Source organism: Durio zibethinus, chromosome 16, assembly GCF_047325235.1.
Source record: "Durio zibethinus cultivar Kanyao isolate XHJ-2024 chromosome 16, ASM4732523v1, whole genome shotgun sequence".
NCBI lineage: Eukaryota > Viridiplantae > Streptophyta > Magnoliopsida > Malvales > Malvaceae > Durio > Durio zibethinus.
Window position 1 is genome coordinate 17,532,329 of NC_143177.1, and position 9,334 is coordinate 17,541,662.

Sequence of the window (9,334 nt, forward strand, 5' to 3'; positions counted from 1 at the left end):
CCATTAGGCTGAGGCCATGTTTACTTGGGTATCATACACCATAGCCCCTTCCATCACCCCATCCATTGGGCTCTGAGTGAGGGGGAGGAAGATGGCCTCTGTGATCTCATTGATTATGGTTGACCCAAAAGTAAGTTTCTAATAATGATGGTGTCATGACCATTGGTGGTAAAGCTCCCGATGTGCCTCATCTTTAATGACGCGCACTCACTCTCCATTCAGACCGCATTGGACCCTTCACATTGCTTGGTCAATGCTTATATCGTATCCTAGGTCAGTTAGGATTGGCCACTGAGTTTAAGCATATCAATAAGTGGAGGAAAAGAAACTTACCAAGATTCCCCTAGAAACTGTGAGCAAATTGAGAGTAGCCCAGCTTGAGAATGGAGTGCCCCTGGTGTCTAAATTGTAGTTTGGAGAAACATCATCAGTGGTAGACAAGGCCCAAGTGCCTTGGAAAGGGCCATTAGAAAGGGCAAGAGCCTCATGCCTAGACCATGTCATACCATGAGGTGCTATCTGCCAGTTGGGTTGTTTAGGAATGCAGCTCTAATTGAGTAGTAAATTTTATCTAAGGCTAAATATAGGTGAGAAATTGATAGCTAGCAAGTATTGCAATGGAAAAATGAAAAGGACTTTGAAAAGAGAGTCAAAGATTGATTGAAATTGTCAGGAGAGAAGTGGATGGGCACCGAAAATGCACCCCAATCGGATGTGGAATGGTGAGAGTCGATCCATTAATCAGGTCATGACGTAGATTAATGCAGGTTATGATGCTGGCCTAAGGTTAAGCTTTCAATATGCCTATGGAAATGTCATTGCCACGATTGTGTGCGAGTCCATCTTGAAACATAGACCAAGGAGTCTGACATGTGTGCAAGTTAACAGGCTAGAAAACCCACAAGGTGCAAGGAAGCTAATTGGTGGGATCCCTTGTAGGTGCACCACCGATTGATCTTGATCTTCTGAAAAGGGTTTGAATGTGAGCATGCCTACCAAGACCTAAAAGATGGTGAACTATGCTTAAGCAAGGCAAAGCTAGAGGAAATTCTAGTAGAGGCCACAGTGATATTGATGTGCAAATCATTCATCTTACTTGGGTATAATTTGAAAGACTAATCAAACCATTTAATAACTGGTACATTTTAAAGTTTCCCTCAAGATAGAGCCCTTAATGAGTTCTATTGGGTAAAGCCAATGGTTAGAGGCATAGAGGGTGCAACACTTTTGACCTATTCTTAAACTTTAAGTAAGTAAGATGACACAGCTATTTCATTAAGTTGCATCATGGAATCAAGAGCTCCAAGTGGGCCATTTTTGGTAGACAGAACTAATGATGTAGGATGAACTAAAATTCAAATTATTGTGTCAAACTATACACTAACCTTAAACCCACAAAGGTTGTTATTCAATTAAGATAGTAGGACAATGGTCATGGAAGTTGAAATCCACTAAGGAGTGTGTAATAACTCACCTATTGAATAAACTAACCTAAAAAATGGATGGTGCTTAAGTGCACGACCTATACCCAGCCATCAGGGCAAGGGCCAAGCCTAATAAGTAGGATAGCATAGTGGTCACCATAGAACCTGAGGCTTGAGCCCAAATAGAGCAGCCATTAGTGTAGATCTTCATAGTAGTAGCAAATATTTATATGAGAACTTTGAAGGCTGAAAAAGGGAAAGGTTTCATGTGAACGGCACTTGTACATGTGTTTGTTGATCCTAAGAGATGGGATAAAGTTATCAGACAATGTGTCCATTATGAGCTTAGAAAATGAATCGAGTTAAAATTCTTGAACTAGGATGTAACGGCTGACAGTAATGTCAAAAAGTCTAAAGACATTGGTGGAGGCCTTGGGAAGAGTTATCTTTTATGTTTAATGCTTGGCCCACCCTAGAAATGGCTCACCTAGAGGTAGGGTCCAATGGTTGGAAGAGCACTACACATTGCATGCTGTTTGGTGCACCTTTGGTGGCCCTTGAAAATTGAGAGGATCGAGTACCATCCATGCCTAATCATACTCATAATCGCATTAAGTTTCCAAGGTGAACAACCCCTAGTTGATGGAATAATGTAAACAAGGGAAGTCGACAAAATGGATCTATTACCTTAAGAAAAGGATTGGCTATGAGGGCTAGACATGAGGGTTCCAATCCCAAACCCATTGGCTACTAATGCACTATTTATACTACTTTTATAGCTAAAGTGGGTCACTGTGTGCCAGCCAAAGGATGAACTGGGAATAGCTCGCTCAAGGCCCTTCTTTGAGCAACGAATAGTTGAGTTAGAAGTGTACGAACATTGGGAATTCGACTATTTAATTCAAACAAAACATTAGATGGTCCTTATGGATGCTCACACAATGTGATTTCTACCCATTGCTCTAAATGTCAAAGTGAAAAAATTCAACCAAGTGTGGGTAAATGACGGGAGTAACTATGACTTTCTTAAGGTAGCCAAATGCCTCATCATCTAATTAGTGACAGCATGAATGGATTACTGAGATTCCCACTATCCCTATCTACTATCTAGTGAAACCACAACCAAGGGATTAGGTTTGGCAGAATTAGTGGGGAAATAAAACCCTATTGAGCTTGACTCTAGTCTGACTTTGTGAAATAACTGGAGAGGTGCAAGATAAGTGGGAGCCTTCGGGCAAAATTGAAATATTACTACTTTTAATGTTATTTTACTTATTTCATGAATCGAAGGTAAGGCACGACCCATTTTCTTGGACCTAAGGCTAGCCTCGATTGGTTGATTTGGGCAGAAGACATTGTAAGGTAGGCTGTTTGGCTAAGAAGCACATCTATTAAAAGATAACATAGGTGTCATAAGATGTGCTCAACAAAAAGAGAAATCTCATGTGGAACAAAAAGGTAAAAGCTCATTTGATTCTAATTTTAAGTATAAATATGAACCATGAAAGCATGGCTTATTGATCCTTTAAACCTTCAAAATTTGAAGCTAGAGGTGTCAGAAAAGTTACCATAAGGATAACGGGCTTATGGCAGCCAAGCATTCATAGTGGCATTGCTTTTTGATCCTTTGATGTCAATTCTTCCTGTCATTTTTATGAAGCAGAATTCACTAAGTGTTAGATTGTTCACCCACCAATAGGGAATGTGGGCTGCATTTAGGCTATTGTGAGATAGGTTAATTTTACCCTGCTAATGGTAGCATCGCAATAGTAATTCAACCTAGTACAAGAGAAACTATTGATTCACACAATTGGTCATGGTGCTTGGTTGAAAAGCTAGAGGCACGATGCTATTGTGCACTGGATTTTGACTAAATGCCTTTAAGTGAGAATCTAGGCTAGAAGCGATGCACACACCAATCACTTGATTACTGACCCGTAGTAAGGACCCATAGCCCCCAAAGGCATATGTCATAGGTGCGGCACATGTCATAGGCCCATGCCCTTGAGGCGGACAAGCTGCACGGACCTCCTTAGAGCTCAATTACCACCAAACAATAGGTAGAATCTTTTGCATGCAACTTAAATATGTGACAGCATATTGTAAGTGTTAAAGTGGCCTTGCTAACATGGTCCCCTAAGATTTAGCCCTTTGTTGCTTCGATTCATCCCTTCTTACACCCACCAAAGTCCTCTCATTTCATTTTTTTATACCATACCCCTCTGGGATTTGGGATGAATGTTGTTCTCCATTGTAACCTATTCAGCTGGGGGATGACATCCTTCCCTCTAGCATCCAAGTAAATGGCAACCAAATGGCCTTGGTATTTGTTATAGGGATGGGCTTACCCTTGGTGTGGGGGCTTGCCTCAACTCCATCGCACACACTAGCCCCTAGATCAATTCTACGCTCATGCCATTGATTGTAACTAGCCTATGGTTCATGCAGGCAATTGTATCCAACACCATCGATGGATGTTGACCGTTGTTGTCTCAAACACCATCAACAAATGTTGTCCCCTTGGTTTGGGATGCTACTTCAGGCACTATTGCCAGATGTTGGCACTTGGGGAAAGAACTTGCCTTGATTACTGTCAGCATAAGTAGGCCCTGGGTGTGAGTTTTTACCTTAAACACCTCTTTGGCAATCACTAGCACTTAGGGCTAGTTGTTGCCTCAAACACCTCTTTGGTAGATGCTAGCACTTGGTGTGACATGTGTACCGTGACCCTCCCACCTATGGTAATTTTTTGCCCCTTAATCACCATTGACACCAAATGGCACTTGATGCATATGTCAAGGGCTCTAGTTTTAAGCCAAACTGCATATGGCCTTGAATAAGAAATTGATCCCGTCTACCTAAGTCAGCCTATGAAAATCAAGTGCTTAGTATAATTTTAGCTTGTCAAAAATTGTGCTACAGTACTGGGCCTTTTAAAAGCCCATAAATCTGATCCTCTTATGATTGTGTTTAGGAATGACCACCCTTGGGTTTGATCATGTGCTTGCAACTTGATCATCCGCGCCCACACCTAGGTCTAACTGTATGCTCGTGCATCAGCACCTATAATTGGGCCTGGTCAATTTTACCTAACTTGAACACCTTGCTTGAGTGTTTGGAGTCTTGATCACTACCTATACCATTGTCTCTAGGCTAGTTCACCATGACCTAAGCCTCCAGTAGGCCTTGAGGCCTATTCTCCCTTATTGTCAAACCCTATCCTGCTAGAATTGGAACCACTCCTCAACTCAGAGATAACCCTTGGGCTTGGACTATTATCACAAGCTAAGCTTTCTCTTAATGAAGCAATAGACTATATAGCACTTGGATGGATACTTCCACACAAGTCAACCAAGGATAGTTCATTATCTGAATAGACAAATAACAAGCCATAAGTTAACCTCAAGAATACACAATGATATACCAAGGTATAAAGGGGAACACATCGAGGCAACCTTTGGTGTTTTCATAATAGAAAAGTGTTTTTATTAATATAAAAAATAGTACAATAAGTACAAAAAGAGCATCGAGTCTTCCTACCATCATAGAAGCTAAAGGAGTAGCCCTAATTGGGTGGTCTAACATGTACCTTAGCTAGTGAGGTAGCCCAATAATATGCCAACTGCTTATCCCCTTTAAAGAGCTTAAGAGATTTAGCTATTCTACCAAGAACTATTAAAATGTTTAGAAAGGGGACACTTTTTCCTAGCACATGAAATCTACCCTCCCCCTTGGCACCTCTACCCAATCATGGCCCTATACATGGGTGGCTTAGGACATCCTATGCCTGATCATGGCCCTATACAAGGTTGGCTCATGACATCCTCCCTCACCTATTCTGTGGACACCCTTATGGACTTGTTAGCCTGGAATTCTTCAATCTTTTACTGAAATGCTCAGAGGTCATGGTCTCTCTCCTAATTAGTTTCTTTTAGTCCTAAGCCCTCCCACTTCACTAAATATTCATGGACTATTCTTTAAGATACTCAAGATACCCTGTTAGCTAAAATCTCTTCAACTCAACATTTTGATTGAGGCTTCAAGGTAATGGTAGCAATGGTTGACTCACCATGACTTGCATCTATGTGGTTTGCATGATAGGGCTTTAAGTTGCTTATGTAGAACATTGGATACACCTTCATCCATTTTAGTAGTTTAATTTTGTAAGAGGCATTCCCTACTTTGGATAGGATCTTCACTAGACCGTTGTACTTATACACCAATCTATGACCCCACTTCCTTAGGAACCTAGTTTATTCAGGCACTAGTTTGAAAAGAACAAGATCAAAAGCTTTGAATTGCATTGCCCTTGGGCCCTTTTCCATCCATTTCTCCATCCCCTTCGATGCCTTCTCTAAGTATGCTTGTTCAATTTCTATGTTTTGTCTCCATTTTTTGCTAAGGTTGAAGGCTCATGAATCCTTCCCTCGATATGGTTCAAGAGATAAATGCGGTAATCTTGGAATATGTCCAATGACCACTTCAAAGGGACTCTTGTTTGTGGAAGAACACTTGTTGGAATTGTTTGTGGAAGAACACTTGTTGGAATTAAAATAAAGTTGAGCTACATCCAACAATAAAGTCCAATTTTTTTATTAGCTTGAAAAAAGTATCTTAAGTACTCCTCCAACAACCCATTAAATTTCTCAATCTAACCATCAGTTTACGGGTGATAACTTAAAGAGATGTTGAGTTGAGATCCCAAGATCTTGAAGAGTTCTCACTAGAATGACCCAGTGAATCTCAGATCCCTGTCACTGGCAATGGTTTGAGGAAGGCCCTAATACTTAATTACATTTTAAATATTAGCTGGGATGTATCTTTAGCGGTGTAATACTTTTAGGCAAGAATGAACAAGGCATGTTTCAAGAAACGATCAATCACCATTAGAATAGACCCAAGATCACCAACTTTAGGAAAGCCTGATATGAAATCATGGGAGATACTAACCCAAGGTCTTGTGGGCATAGGTAGAGGTTTGAGTATGCCTACTAAGTTTTTCTTTTCAACCTTGTCCTATTAGTGAATGAGGTAAGTCTTTGTATAATCCATCACATCTTGTCGCATGTGAGGCCAATAAGAGTGTTGTTTTAGTAAAGGAAAATATGTTGCCAACCAAGGTAGCCCACCCATGGTATATCGTGGCATTCCTTTATTAGCATCTATCTCATGCCTTCTGCTTTTAGCATAAACAACTGAGGGCCTTTTGTCAATAGGACCCTATTTTCTTGCCAAAAGTATTTGGACTTCCCTTCTCTTACTAGCTTTAGGATGATACTGGTCCATGGGTCATTCTTTACATTGTCTTTAATTAACTTGCAGATATTTGTTAAGCCTTAGCTAGGTGAGAAAATGACTAACTACTGCATTGTCCATCTTAATCATGAATTGGGAACCCAACAAATAATGCCACCATGCTTTTAAACAATGGATTACTACGAGGAGCTCTTTCTCTTGAGACGTATCTCAACTTTCAACTTTAAACTACTATTAGGTGTCATTCTTGCAAAAGCACTCCCCTAATAGTGAAATCAAATGCATTTGTTTAAACTTCAAAAGGCTTCAAAACGTCATGGAGAGCCAAGATGGGATCCTTTATCATGGCTTCCTTCAAGCCTTCAAAAGCCTCTTGACATTAAATTGTCCAACACCATTTTATGCTCTTTTTTCTCTAGCTCCATGAGGGCTGTGTTTCTACAACAGTATCCTTCTGCAAATCTCCTATAATAGTTAGCCAATCCTAAAAAATGAATGGCATTCATTGACATTTTTTAGTGTTGCCCACTCCTTGACAGCCTTAACTTTTTCCATGTCCATTCGAATGTGGCCTTGTTTAACAATGTGGCCTAGGAAGTGAATACGAGTTTGAGCAAATGTACATTTCACCTTTTTAACATACAACTCATGGTCTTGTAGTATTTGAAACATAGAACATAGGTGTTCTTAGTGCTTTTCCAAGGTTGAAGTATAGACCACTATATCATCTAAATAGATGACCATAAACTTGTCAAGATAGTCGTGGAACACTTGATTCATCAAGTTACAAAATATGACAGAGGCATTAGTCAATCCAAAAGACATAACAAGAAATTTAAATGCACCATGTCGCATTACACAAGTGGTCTTTGGCTCATCTCCTTTAGCAATTATGATTTGATGATAACCAGATCTCAAGTCCAATTTAGAAAAGTACTTGGCCTAGCTTAATTGATCAAACAAATTTGTAATAACGGGAATATAATATTTGTTTCTCATCATGACTTTGTTCAAGGCACTATAGTCCACACACATTTGCAAACTCCTATCATGCTTTCTTTGAAATAGCATGGGTGCCCCAAAATAATGCTTATAATGGTCTAATGAATCCGACTTGTAAGAGCTCATCTAATTATTTTCTCAATTCAGCTAGCTCTGGTGGAGCCATGCAATATAGGCCTTTAGCTAGTGGCTTAACTCTCGAGAGAAGCTCAATCTCATGGTCTACCAATCTTTGAGGAGGTAGGATTTTTTGCAATTGATCTAGCATCACATCTTCAAAATCTTCCAATACTTTTTGCACCCTGTCAGGTATTAGTTCCAACTCAATCCTATCTTTGGAAATTAGTATGGCCACATAAGAGGGCTCCCCTTTCTTTACTCCTTTCTTGAATTGTAATGTTGAAATTAGTTTCTTCCTACTCTTAGGGAGGATTATCATGGCACAACACACAGGCATTCCCCCCAGAACAATAGACAACTAGCAGTAAGGATTGGGATCGCTTGAGCCAACATCATAAAGTACAATCCTATGACAATATCAAAATCATCCATGGGGGAAACCGTGAAATTTACATTTCCTTTCCATGGCCCCAACCTCATCATCACACTTTTGAAGCTTCCACTAATCACAAAGGCTGGCGAGTTAACTACTTTCATTTGCCCACAATCCTTATTAAACTGAGACCACACTTTTTTGCTTCCTCTAGTGTGATGAAGGTATCGGTTGCACCTGTATCCACCATGGCCTTTCTGGCTTTACCATTGAGTAATAGGTCCATATATATCAAACCTCTCATACATTTTTTCTTTATCATGTTTAGTTGGGTATGGAGAGTATTAAGGAACCATATTGAGCCCATCCTTAATGGTTCCTCCTTAACTTCTTCAATAGTTTTGGATGCTTTAGAGGACTCTTGAGAAGAGGCTCTTAAGGTATTAAGGGCACCTCTATATGGGCATTTGGCCATCCGATACAGCCTTTAGCATAGGAAGCAAGCTAATGGTTGCTTCAGCTTGAAATTTAATGCATTGTTTACCTTAGGTTGGGTATTGTCTCGACCAAATAGCCTCTTATCTAATCCCCCACTAAAGGGTTAGTCCTTTCTAGCCATCTTTCCCCCATTCCCAAAGTTGTAGTTATTGCCACCTGATAGAGGGTTCTTTCATTTTGAGGGGCCATTGTTGTAGCCATTAAAACATTCGATGATAGCCATGGCTGTGGCCACATTTTGTATCCTTTGTCTTTGTAATTTCATCCTAGCCTGAGGTTTGAGGACCTCGAGAAAATTAAACATCTTTTCTTTTTTAGACATGTCTCTAATATCCAACATCAGGGTAGAAATGCTACTCATGAACTCTCACACCGTTCTCGTTTACACTAATTCTCAAAGCTTCCTTTGGGCCATATAATTTACATTCTAAGGGAAGAATTGTTTTTTCAACTCTTGCTTAAGATCTGCCCAAGTTTCAATAAGGCATTCATCATTAGCAAATTTTGAATGCCACCACAACTTGGCACCCTTGGTAAGGTACATTGAAGCCATTGCAACCTTATCCTCCTCTAATTCTATGTGCACAGCCCAAAAGTATTGTTCCATGTGAAATAGGAAGTTTAAGCTCTTTGGCATCTCTTGCCCCCTTATAACATCGAG

General features: G+C 40.1%; 1 pseudogene; it reads left to right on the forward strand.

Moving 5' to 3' along the window:
- Positions 1–264: 264 nt before the first annotated feature.
- Positions 265–3,592, forward strand: LOC149514373 (25S ribosomal RNA; annotated as a pseudogene).
- Positions 3,593–9,334: the final 5,742 nt, after the last annotated feature.